At 38.7% G+C, this 12,564-nt stretch overlaps 1 pseudogene; it reads left to right on the top strand.

Moving 5' to 3' along the window:
* The first annotated feature begins 6,380 nt into the window (after nucleotides 1-6,380).
* Nucleotides 6,381-7,772, top strand: LOC128572702 (heterogeneous nuclear ribonucleoprotein C-like; annotated as a pseudogene).
* Nucleotides 7,773-12,564: the final 4,792 nt, after the last annotated feature.

The following is a 12,564-nucleotide window of genomic DNA, read 5'->3' as shown; positions in this document are numbered from 1 at the left end:
CCCAAGTGCCCATCGATCCACGAATGGATTAATAAATTGTGGTATATGTACACAATGGAATACTTTGCAGCCTTAAAAAAAGATGGAGACTTTACCTCTTTCATGTTTACATGGATGGAGCTGGAACATATTCTTCTTAGTAAAGTATCTCAAGAATGGAAGAAAAAGTACCCAATGTACTCAGCCCTACTATGAAACTAATTTGGGGCTCTCACATGAAAGCTATAACCCAGTTACAACCTAACAATAGGGGGAAGTGCGAAAGGGAGGGGAGGGGGGTGGTTGGTAGAGGGAGGGGGATCGTTGGGATCATACCTGTGGTGCATCTTACAGGAGTATTTGCGAAACTTGGTAAATGTAGAATATAAATGTTTTGACACAGTAACTGAGATAACACCGGAAAGGCTATGTTAACCATTGTGATAAAAATGTGTCAAATGGTCTATGAAGCGAGTGTATGATGCCCCATGATCATATCAATGTATACAGTTGATTCAATAAAAAAAATAATAAAATAAAAAAAAATTAATGTACACAAATCAGTGGCATTCCTATACAACAACAACAGTTAAGCTGAGAATCAAATAAAAGATGTAATACCTTTCCCAGGAGCAAAAAGAAAATAAAATACCTAGGAATATATTTAACTAAGAAAGTGAAAGACTTCTACAGGGAGAACTATGAAACAATGAGGAAAGAATTGCAGAGACATAAACAGATGGAAAAACATATCATGCTCATGGATAGGCAGAATCAGCATTGTTAAAATGGCTATCCTACCCAAAGTGATTTACAGACTCAATGCAATCCCCCTTAAAATACCAGCATAATTTTTCACATATCTAGAAATAATAGGTCTATGTTTCTTACAGAACCAGAAAAGACCCCCAAATAGCCAATGCAATGTTACATAATAAGAACAAAGCTAGAAGCATCACCTTATCAGACTTCAAGCTACACTACAGAGCTATAGTAACCAAAACAGCATGGTACTGACACAAAAACAGAGACATAGACCTATGGATCTGAGCAGAGAACCCAAAAATAAACCATCTTCATATTCCCACCTTATTTTTGACAAAGTAGACAAAAACATACACTGGGGAAAAGAATCCCTATTCAATAAATGGTGCTGGGAAGACTGGATAGCCACAGGCAAAATACTGAAACAGGATTTGCATCTCTCCCCACTCACAAAAATTAATTCATGCTAGATAAAAGACTCAAATTTAAGGCATAAAACTATAAGAATTCCAGAAGAACATTTTGGAAAATTTCTAGATATCAGTCTTGGGAAAGAATTTATGAAGATGACTTCAAAAACAAAGCAACAACACAAACAAATAAGTGCGACCTCATCAAATTTAAAAGTTTCTGCATAGCCAAGGACACAATCAATAGAGTAAACAGACAACCCACAAAATTGGAGAAAATATTTACATGCTATACAACCAATAAGGGGATGATAACCAGAATCTACCAAGAACTCAAACAAATCAGCAAAAGAAAATCAAACAATCCCGTTAAAAAGTGGAGAAAAGACATGAACTTCCTTTTCAAAGGAAGGTAGTCTAATGGCCACCAAACATATGAAAAAATGCTCAGTATCTCTAATCATCAAAACCACAATGAGACATCACCTAATTCCAGTGGGAATGGCTGTTATCAAAAAGTCCCAAAGCAAAAAGTTCTGGCCTGGATGTGGAGAGAAGGAAACACTTATACTCTGTTGGTAGGACTGCAAACAAGTACAACCTCTGTGGAAAGTAGTATGGAGATACCTCAGAGATCTAAAAGTAGACCTACCATTTAATCCAGCAATTACACTACTAGGTATTTACTCAAAAGAAAAAAGAACGTTTTATTATAAAGACGCTCACACGCAAATGTTTATAGCAGCACAATTCACAATTGCAAGGTTATGGAAACAATGAAAATGCCAATCAATACATGAGTGGGTTAATAAAATGTGGTATTTGTATACCATAACTACTCAGCCAATAAAAAAAAAAAAATATTATCTCTTTTGTAACAGCCTGCATGGGTCTGAAGACCATTTTTCTAAGTGAAGTAACACAAGAATGTAAAAACAAACACCACGTGTACTCAATAATAAATTGGAACCAGTTGGTCAACCCTTATATGCATGTGGAAGTAGAGCTCAACAAGAATCAAGTAGGTTAGAGGTGGGAAGAGGCATTGGGTTAATTCACACCCAGCAGGTATAATGTGCACATTCTAGGTTAAGGGCACACTTACAACTTTGATCTGAAATGTACAAAACAAACCCTGTTACCAAAATGTTTCTATTCCTATAATATTCTGACATTTTAAAAAATATATAATCAATCAGAAAGAAATTTGCAGTTTTTTGGCTGGGGCCAGGTTTGAACCCACTACCTCCAGTATATGGAGCTGGCACCCTACTCTTTGAGCCACAGGTGCTGCCCCAAGAAATTTGAAAATATAACTCTAGCAAATCTAACAATCTGTGTATAAAATTTGTGTGCTAAAAACTACAAAACATTGATGAAATAAAACAAAGATGATTTAAATAAATGGAGATGCAAACTGTGTTGATGGATTTAAAATGCCAGTTCTCTACAAATTGATACACAGATTGATACAAAATCCCTACCAAAATCCCAGGAAAAAAGCTGTAGATATAGATAATTCTAAAATTTTTATGAAAATTTAAATAAACTAGAAAGGAAAAAATTAAACAATTTTGAGGAAACAACAAAGAGGAAAGAATCAGTCTTCAAGAGTTATGCAGTAATCAATATTAGGTGGTATTAGAGGAGGGATGGACACAGAGATGAAAGGGACACTACAGAGAACCCAGAAATAGATCCACACAAACATACACAACAGATTTTTTATTTCTTTATTTTTATTGTTAAATCATAGCTGTGTACGTTAGTGCAATCAAGGGGCACAATGTGTGGGTTTCATATACAACCTGAAATATTCTCATCAAACAGTTCAACGTAGCCTTCATGGCATTTTCTTAGTTGCTGTATGCAGGCAATCGTATTCTGCATTTAGTAAGTTTCACCGGTACCCATTCTAAGAAGCCCTGTAGATGTGGCCCCACTCATTACCCTCCCTCCACCAACACCTCCCCCATCCCTTCCCCTTCCTTGGCCTTTCCCATAGTCTTGTGCTATAGTTGGGTTATAGCCTTCATGTGAAAGCTATAATTTAGTTTCATAGTAGAGCTGAGTACATTGGATACTTTTTCTTCCATTCCTGAGATACTTTGCTAAGAAGAATATGTTCCAGCTCCATCCATGTAAACATGAAAGAGGTAAAGTCTCCATCTTTCTTTAAGGCTGCATAATATTCCATGGTATACATGTACCACAATTTGCTAGTCCATTCGTGGGTCAATGGACATTTGGGCTTCTTCCATAGCTTAGCAATTATGAATTGGGCTGCAATAAACATTCTGGTACAGATGTCTTTGTTATATTGTGACTTTTGGTCTTCTGGGTATAAACCTAGTAAAGGAATTATAGGATCAAATGGCAGGTCTATATTTAGGTCTCTAAGTATCTCCAAACATCCTTCCAGAAGGAACATATTAATGTGCATTCCCACCAGCATTGTAGAAGTGTGCCTTTTTCTCCACATCCATGCCAACATCTCTGGTTTTGGGATTTTGTTATGTGGACTACTCTTACTCAGGTTAGGTGATATCTCAAAGTAGTTTTGATTTGCATTTCTCTGATGATTAAGGATGAAGAGCTTTTCTTCATGTGTTTGTAGATCATGCGTCTGTCTTCTTTAGAGAAGTTTCTCTTCAAATCTCTTGCCCACTCTGAGATGGGGTCACATGTTCTTTTCTTGCTAATGAGTTTGAGTTCTCTGTGGATTCTGGTTATTAGACCTTTATCGGAGGTATAACCTGCAAATATTTTCTCCCATTCTGAGGGCTGTCTGCTTGTTTTACTTACAATGTTCGTGGCTGTGCAGAAGACTTTTAGTTTGATCAGGTCCCAGTAGTGTATTTTTGATACTGCTTCAATTGCCTGGGAAGTACTCCTCATAAAATGTTCACTCAGGCCAATTCCTTCAAGAGTTTTCCCTGCACTTTCTTCAAGTATTTTTAAAGTTTCGTGTCTTAAGTTTAAAACTTTTATCCAGTGAGAGTTTATCTTAGTTGATGGTGAAAGGTGTGGGTCCAGTTTCAATCTTCTACAGGTTGCCAGCCACTTTACCCAGCACCATTTGTTAAATAGGGAATCTTTTCCCCACTGAATGTTTTTAATTGGCTTGTCAAAGATCAAATAACGGTAAGTAGCTTCATTCATCTCTTGGTTCTCTATTCTGTTCCAGACATCTACTTCTCTGCTTTTGTGCCAGTACCATGCTGTTTTGATCACTATCGATTTATAGTACAGTCTCAGTTCTGGTAGCATGATTCCTCCTGCTTTGTTTTTATTGCTGAGTAATGTTTTGGCTATTCGAGGTTTTTTTGATTCCATATAAAATGAAGTATTATTTTTTCAAGATCTTTAAAATATGACAATGGAGCTTTAATAGGAATTGCATTAAAATTACATATTGCTTTGGGTAGTATGGACATTTTAACAATGTTGATTCTTCCCAGACATGAGCATGGTATGTTTTTCCATCTGTTAACATCTTTAGCTATTTCTTTTCTTAAAGTTTCATAGCTCTCTTTGTAGAGATCTTTCACATCCTTTGTTAGGTATATCCCCAAATATTTCATCTTCTTTGGCACTACTGTGAAAGGAATAGAGTCCTTGACTGTTTTTTCAGCTTGGTTATTGTTGTTATATACAAAGGCTACAGATTTATGGGTGTTGATTTTGTAGCCTGAGACATTGCTGTATTCCTTGATCACTTCTAAAAGTTTTGCAGTAGAATTCCCAGTGTTTTCCAGATATACAATCATATCATCTGTGAAGAGTGAAAGTTTGATCTCTTCTGACCCTATGTGGATACCCTTGATCACCTTTTCTTCCCTAATTGCAATGGCTAAAACTTCCAGGACAATGTTAAAGAGCAATGGAAACAATGGGCAACCTTGCCTGGTTCCTGATCTAAGTGGAAATGATTTCAATCTAACTCCATTCAATACAATATTGGCTGTGGGTTTGCTGTAGATGGCCTCTATTAGTTTAAGAAATGTCCCTCCTATACCAATTTTCTTTTTTTTTTTTTTTTTGTAGAGACAGAGTCTCACTGTACCGCCCTCGGGTAGAGTGCCGTGGCGTCACACGGCTCACAGCAACCTCTTAACTCTTGGACTTACGCGATTCTCTTGCCTCAGCCTCCCGAGCAGCTGGGACTACAGGCACCCGCCACAACGCCCGGCTATTTTTTGGTTGCAGTTTGGCCGGGGCTGGGTTTGAACCCGCCACCCTCGGCATATGGGGCTGGCACCCTGCTCACTGAGCCAGAGGCGCCGCCCATATACCAATTTTCTTAAGTGTTCTGATCATGAAGAGATGCTGGATATTATCAAAAGCTTTTTCTGCATCAATTGAAAAAATCATATGGTCCTTATTTTTTAGTTTGTTTATGTGTTGAATTACATTTATAGATTTACGTATATTGAACCAGCCTTGAGAGTCTGGGATAAATCCCACTTGGTCATGATGTATAATTTTTTGATGTGTTGTTGGATTCTGTTTGTTAGGGTCTTATTGAGTATTTTAGCATCAATATTCATTAGTGATATTGGTCTATAATTTTCTTTTCTTGTTGGGTCTTTCCCTGGTTTTCGGATCAAGGTGATGTTTGCTTCATAGAATGTGTTGGGTAATATTCCTTCTTTTTCTATATTGGACGAGGTTTAGTAGTATAGGTACTAGTTCATCTTTAAAGGTTTGGTGTAACTCTGACATAAAGCTATCTGGTCCTGGGCTTTTCTTTTTAGGGAGATTTTGTATAGTTGATGCCATTTCAGAACTTGTTATAGGCCTGTTCAACATTTCCACTTTGTTCTGGCTAAGTCTTGGTAGGTGGCGTACTTCCAGGTATTGGTCGATTTCTTTCAGATTTTCATATTTCTGAGAGTAGAGTTTCTTGTAGTATTCATTAAGGATTTTTTTGAATTTCTGAAGGGTCTGTTGTTGTTTCATCTTTACCATTTCTGATTGATGAAATTAGAGATTTTACTTTTCTTTTCCTGGTTAGATTGGCCAAAGGTTTATCTATTTTATTGATCTTTTCAAAAAAACATCTTTTGGATTTATTGATCTGTTGTATAATTCTTTTGTTTTCAATTTAATTTAATTCTGCTCTGATTTTGGTTATTTTTTTTCTTCTGCTGGGTTTGGGGTTGGAGTGTTCTTCCTTCTCCAGTTGCTTGAGATGTCCCATTAAGTTATTAATTTCCGCATTTTTTGAAGAGACAAAGACAGAGCGGTTGCAGCCATGTTGTTGACCTCGAGCAGTACTCGGCTTCTTCACGTAGAATCTAGGAGTAGGAGACTCAGAATTGAATCTCTTCTCCCTCCCTTCTCCTGGTTACAAAACACTGAAATATATAATTTAATGGAACTTTCCTTGAGTGAGATTTTTTTGATCTTCAGCTACCTTATTTCACTTTGTGAAGAACCGTATCATCAAACGCAATGGCTAGCAATGTTACCAACAAGACAGACCCTCGCTCCTTGAACACCCGTGTATTCATTGGGAATCTCAACACTCTTGTGGTGAATAAGTCTGATGTGGAAGCAATTTTCTCAAAGTATGGCAAAATTGTGGGCTGCTCTGTTCACAAGGCTTTGCCTTTGTTCAGTATGTTAATGAGAGAAATTCCCGGGCTGCTGTAGCAGGAGAGGATGGCAGAATGGTTGCTGGCCATGTTTTAGATATTAATCTGGCTGCAGAGCCAAAAGTGAATTGAGAAAAAGCAGGTGTGAAATGATCTGCCGCAGAGATGTACGGCTCCTCTTTTGACTTGGACTATGACTTTCAACGGGATTATTATGACAGGATGTACAGTTACCCAGCCCGTGTTCCTCCTCCTCCTCCTATTGCTTGGGCTGTGGTGCCCTCAAAACACCAGTGTGTATCAGGAAACACCTCATGAAGGGGGAAAAGTGGCTTCAATTCTAAGAGTGGACAGCGAGGTTCTTCTTCCAAGTCTGGAAAGTTGAAAGGAGATGAACTTCAGGCCATTAAGAAGGAGTTGACCCAGATAAAACAAAAAGTGGATTCTTTACTGGAAAACCTGGAAAAAATTGAAAAGGACTGGAGCAAACAAGCAGCAGTAGAGCTGAAGAATGATAAATCAGAAGAGGAGCAGAGCAGCAGCTCCCTGAAGAAAGACGAGACTAATGTGAAGACGGAGTCTGAGAGGGGTGCTGATGACTCTGCTGAGGAGGGTGACCTCCTAGATGATGATGATAATGAAGATCGGGGAGAAGACCAGGTGAAAACTATGGGAAAACTGGAGCTGATCAAGGATGATGAAAAAGTGCCTGAGGAAGGAGAGGATGACAGAGACAGCGCCAATGGCGAGGATGACTCTTAAGCAGCTAGTGGGGTTTAGAAATCTTATCCCATTATTTCTTTACCTAGGCGCTTGTGTAGATCAAAATTCTCACCAGATCCTCTCCCCCTAGTATCTTCACCACATGCTCACTGTTGTCCCTATCCTTGTCCTTCCCATGTTCGTTAATTCATATTGCCCTGTGCCTAGTCCCATTTTCACTTCCTTTGATGCTCCTAGTAGTTTTGTTAAGTCTTAACCTGTAATGTTTTGCTTTTAATTTTGATACCACTTTATGACTTAAACAATAAAAAGCATGTATGGTTTTTACCAGCTGTCTCCAAAATAATCTCTTGTCATGCAGGGAGTACAGTTCTTTCCATTCATATATGAGTTCAATAGTTGCTTCCCTAACTGAAAGGCAATCTCATTTAGTTCAAGTAGCACCTAAGAGCAGCTTTGAGTTAGAAGTATGTGTTATACCCCATGTAAGAGTGCTAATGTGGGGCAATTCAACATAAATGTAACAATGTATTTTTGTGAATGAGAGTTGGCATGTCAAATGCATCCTCTAGAAAAATAATTAGTGTAATAGTCTTAAGATTTGTTTTCTAAAGTTGATACTGTGGGTTATTTTTGTGAACAGCCTAATATTTGGGACCTTTTTTCCTCAAAATAAGTCCTTATTAAACCAGGAATTTGGAGAAAAAAAAAGTTATTAACTTCCTCTCTTTCCGTTTTCTTGAGGAAGGCTTGCAGTGGTATAAATTTCCCTCTTAGGACTACCTTTGCAGTATCCCAGAGGTTCTAGTAATTTGTGTCTTGATTGTTGTTTTGTTCCAAAAATTTGGTGATTTCCTTCTTAATCTCGTCTATAACCCATCTATCCTTCAGCATAAGGTTGTTTAGCTTCCATGTTTTTGTATGGGTATGCAGGTTCCTATTGTTATTGAGTTCAAATTTTATTCCATGATTGTCTGAGAAGATGCAAGGAATAATTTCTATTTTTTTAAATTTGCCAAGGTTAGATTTGTGGCCTAGGATGTGGTCAATTTTGGAGTATGTTCCGCGGGCTGATAAGAAGAATGTGTATTCAGTTCTGTTGGGATGAAGTGTTCTGTAGATGTCTGTTAAGTCCAGATGTTGAATGGTTGAGTTTAAATCTAAGATTTCTTTACTTAGCTTCTTTTTGGAGGGTCTATCCAGCACTGCTAAAGGGGTGTTAAAATCTCTGACTACTATAAGTGGAGGAAATTGAGTTGCTCGTGTCTGTTAGAGTTTCTCTTATAAATTGAGGTGCGTTGTGGTCGGGTGCATAATATTAATAATAGAGATCTCATCATATTGAGTATTACCTTTAACAAATATTAAGTGTCCATCCTTATCCTTAATTATTTTGGTTGGTTTAAAGACTATTGCATCTGTGAACAGGATTGCAATGCCTGCTTTTTTCTGCTTTCCATTTTCCTGGAATATAGATGACCATCCCTTCACCTTGAGTCTATATTTTTCTTTTAATGTAAGATGTGATTCTTGTATGCAGCAGATATCTGGCTTGAGCTTTTGTATCCAGTCAGCCAACCTGTGCCTCTTTAGAGGACAGTTTAAACCATTCACATTAATTGAGAATATTGATAAGCCTTTTGAGAGTCTGGTGGACATTTTTAATCCTTTTGCGACTGTGGAAGTTGGAATTTGATCAAAATTTTCTGGGTGGGTTTACTTTTGTGGTGGAGGATTACACTGGTCTTTATGGAGGATAGGTCTGAGAATATCCTGGAGAGCTGGTTTAGTTGTGGCAAATTTCTTCAACATGTGAATGTCATTGAAGTATTTAATTTCTCCATCATAAATGAAACTCAGTTTAGCTGGGTATAGGATCCTGGGTTGAAAGTTACTTTGTTTTAGGAGATTAAAAGTCGATGACCATCCTCTTCTAGCTTGAAAGGTTTCAGCAGAGAGATCTGCAGTTATTCTAATATTCTTCCCTTTGTAGGTAATGGTTTTCTTTCTTCTGGTAGCTTTTAGAATTTTCTCCTTCATATTAACCTTAGTGAAATTGATTATGATGTGTCTGGGGGATGTCTTATTCGGGTTGAGTCATGCTGGAGTTCTGAAACTGTCTGCTATTTGGATTTCAGAATCTCTTGGCATGTCTGGAAAGTTCTCCTTCATAATCTCATGGAGAAGAGACTCTGTGCCTTGTGAAGCCACTTCGTCACTTTTGGGGATCCCTATAAGATGAATATTGGTTTTCTTCGAATTATCCGAGAGCTCTCTAAGAGAGTGATCTGTTTTTGCCCTCCATTTCTCATCCTCTTTGAGAGTTTGGGAGCATTTGAAAACTTTGTCTTCAATGTCAGAAATCCTTTCTTCTGCTTGCTCCATTCTGTTACTGAGGGATTCTACTGTGTTTCTCAGATCTTTGAGGGATGCAACTTCTTGTCTCAATGTGTCAAAATCTTCAGTCATTTGGTCTTTGAATTTGTTGAATTCTTGAGATATCTTTTGGGTTACTACTTGGAGTTCTAATTCAATCTTATTTGCTATCCAGATTCTGAATTCGATTTCTGACATCTCAGCTATTTGTTTGTGCATGAGATCTTGTGCTGTGTCTGCCCCATTGATCCTTGGAGGAGTTGATCTACTCTGATTATTAATATTGCCAGAGTTTTTCTGTTGATTTTGCCTCATGGTTGTTTTTCACTGTTGCCTCTGGCTGTCCTCAGAGTTGGGGAGGTTTCTCTCCAAGATCAGACCCCAGCGGGATCTTTGTAGGGAGTGACCCTGTGTAGTTCCTCTGGGGCTGCTCCAGCTAGGGAGTTCTGGTTGTGGAAGCAGCTCTGACGTGTGACACACCCGGATCCAGCAACAGGGCGGGAGGTGGTGTGCATGGTTCTGGGAGTGCCTGGCACCCAGTGACTTTGGCACAGAGAGCCTAAGTCTCCAGCAGTCTCTGGCCAGGAGAAGGGCTCTGCGCAGAGGCAGGGAGGGATCCAGAGGGCACACGGCTACCAGTATCCCTGGCCAGATGAGTGGGCCAGTGTGGAGGCTGGGAGAACACAGGAGGGAGGACGCAGGGTTGCACAGCTCCCACAGTTCCTGGTAAGGGCATGTGGAGGCCCAGTTGGTGCGGGGTCGTGGCACAGATCTTATGGAGGTCCGGGCAGCATCAAGCCCAGGAATTTGAGGTTGCTATGAGCTGTGACACCACAGCACTCTACCCAGGGCAACAGCCCAAGCCTCCAGTGTGCCAAAACCATCTCACTCTGCCCCTAATATTTAAGGCTGTAAGGCAGCTCAGTCCCCACCTTTAGGCTGCTCAGTCACTAGGTTACTAGGTCCCGCCCAATCCTTGCTCTGGGTCCCTGAGGGCGGAGCTTGCCAGGGCAGTTCTCTCACACAATGGCTCCCTGCCGCCCAGCTCAGCAGCTCTGTCTGGAACCCCAGACAATGCCCAAAGTTCTCCACACTCCTGCTCAAGCTCTCCCCAAGGCAGTTCAACTGAGTGCCAAGTCCAAAAGCACCAAAACAGTTCACAGGTAAGGCTTTTCTAGCTTGCAGTCTCACTGCTGCTTGTACTTACGGTTGCTGGCGTGATTAGGTTGATTGAACACATGCAACCACTTGCCAGTTTCCCACTGTTTTGTCCTCCTCTTGGGGTCCAGAAGTCCCTTGCTGACTCCCTGTATCCTCAAAGGGATGACTATAGGCAGATCCCACCAGCCAAAGATGTGTGGAGTCTTATCTCCCCAGACTCACCGTGCCCAGTTGCAGGGAAGCTGTTACTCGGCCACCATCTTTCACACAACAAATTTTTGACTGAGATGCAAAATCAGTTCAGTGGAGAAAAGAGAGCCTTTCAACAAATGGTGCCAGAATGACTGGACATCCACTGGAAAAACAAGTAAACCTCAACTTAAATCTCACACCTTGTGCAAAAATTATGGATCATGCATTTACATGCAAATGAATTGGATCATATGTCACAAACTTAAATGCATAATGGACTTAAGTGTAAAATATAAAAGTCGGTCTAAACAGAATCATATGAGAAAAATCTTTAGAATGTAAAAATAGACAAAGGGCAGTAGTCCTTTTAGTACAGTCCACAAAAGGAGAAATTAATAAATCAAACTTATTCTAAAATAAAAGTTTTGCTTAATGGAAGACCTCACTAAGAGAATGAAAAGACAAGCTACAGACTGGGAGAAAATATTTGCAAACTACATATCCAACAAAGGACTAGTATATAGAATATATAAAGAACTCTCAAAAATCAAAAGTAAAAAAACTCAAATAATCCAATTAGAAAATAGGAAAAGTGCTGGAAAAACATTTCACCAAAGAAGATACATGAATGATAAATATGTACATAAAAAAGTATTTAAGTCATTAGTCATTAAGGAAATGCAAGTTTAAAATCACAATGCAATATCAGCTCAAACCTGTTGGAATGATTAAAATACAAATACTGTCAATTACAAATGCTGGCAAGGATGTGCAGAAATCAAACCACTCCTACATTTCAAGATCAAGAAGAGAGAGAGAGGGAATGATATTTTTTTTAATGTAAGCTGCTAAAAATATATGAAGGTTATATTAGAGTTAGATTATTTCTCTTACAACTTTTCTAAAATTTTCAAAATATTTCAAAATAAAAAGTTAAAAATAAAACATGCCTTAAGCTTGCTTTGCCTCAAGGTTTTACATATGTTGATCCTTCTGATTGCTTCTAAATTTTTAGACTTCCACCTAGTTAATCACCTCCTTAGCACAGCTTTCCCTGACTAGCTGTTGAGCCCAATCCCCCTCCATAGTTGCAGTTAATAAGTTGTTCAAAAATAAAGCCAAAAACAAGGAAGAAACTTACATTTTCTGAAGTTTTCTGAAGGGTGATGATAATAGCAATATTGGAAGATTGGAATAAAATAAATGTTTTACTATGAAAAAAGCCCAGTTCAAGGAAAATATTATTGTTAAATACAGTATTTAATAAAGATGCCATAAATTTGACCCTGTGGCATGAAAATAAGTACCTAGCCATCTAGAGAGCATCCCCATTTTTAATTGAAGTGATGTTTATGTTT

Source organism: Nycticebus coucang, chromosome 20 (genome assembly GCF_027406575.1).
Source record: "Nycticebus coucang isolate mNycCou1 chromosome 20, mNycCou1.pri, whole genome shotgun sequence".
NCBI classification, from domain to species: Eukaryota; Metazoa; Chordata; class Mammalia; order Primates; family Lorisidae; genus Nycticebus; species Nycticebus coucang.
Note: the sequence above shows the minus strand (reverse complement) of the source record. Positions and strands in the feature narration are given on the sequence as shown.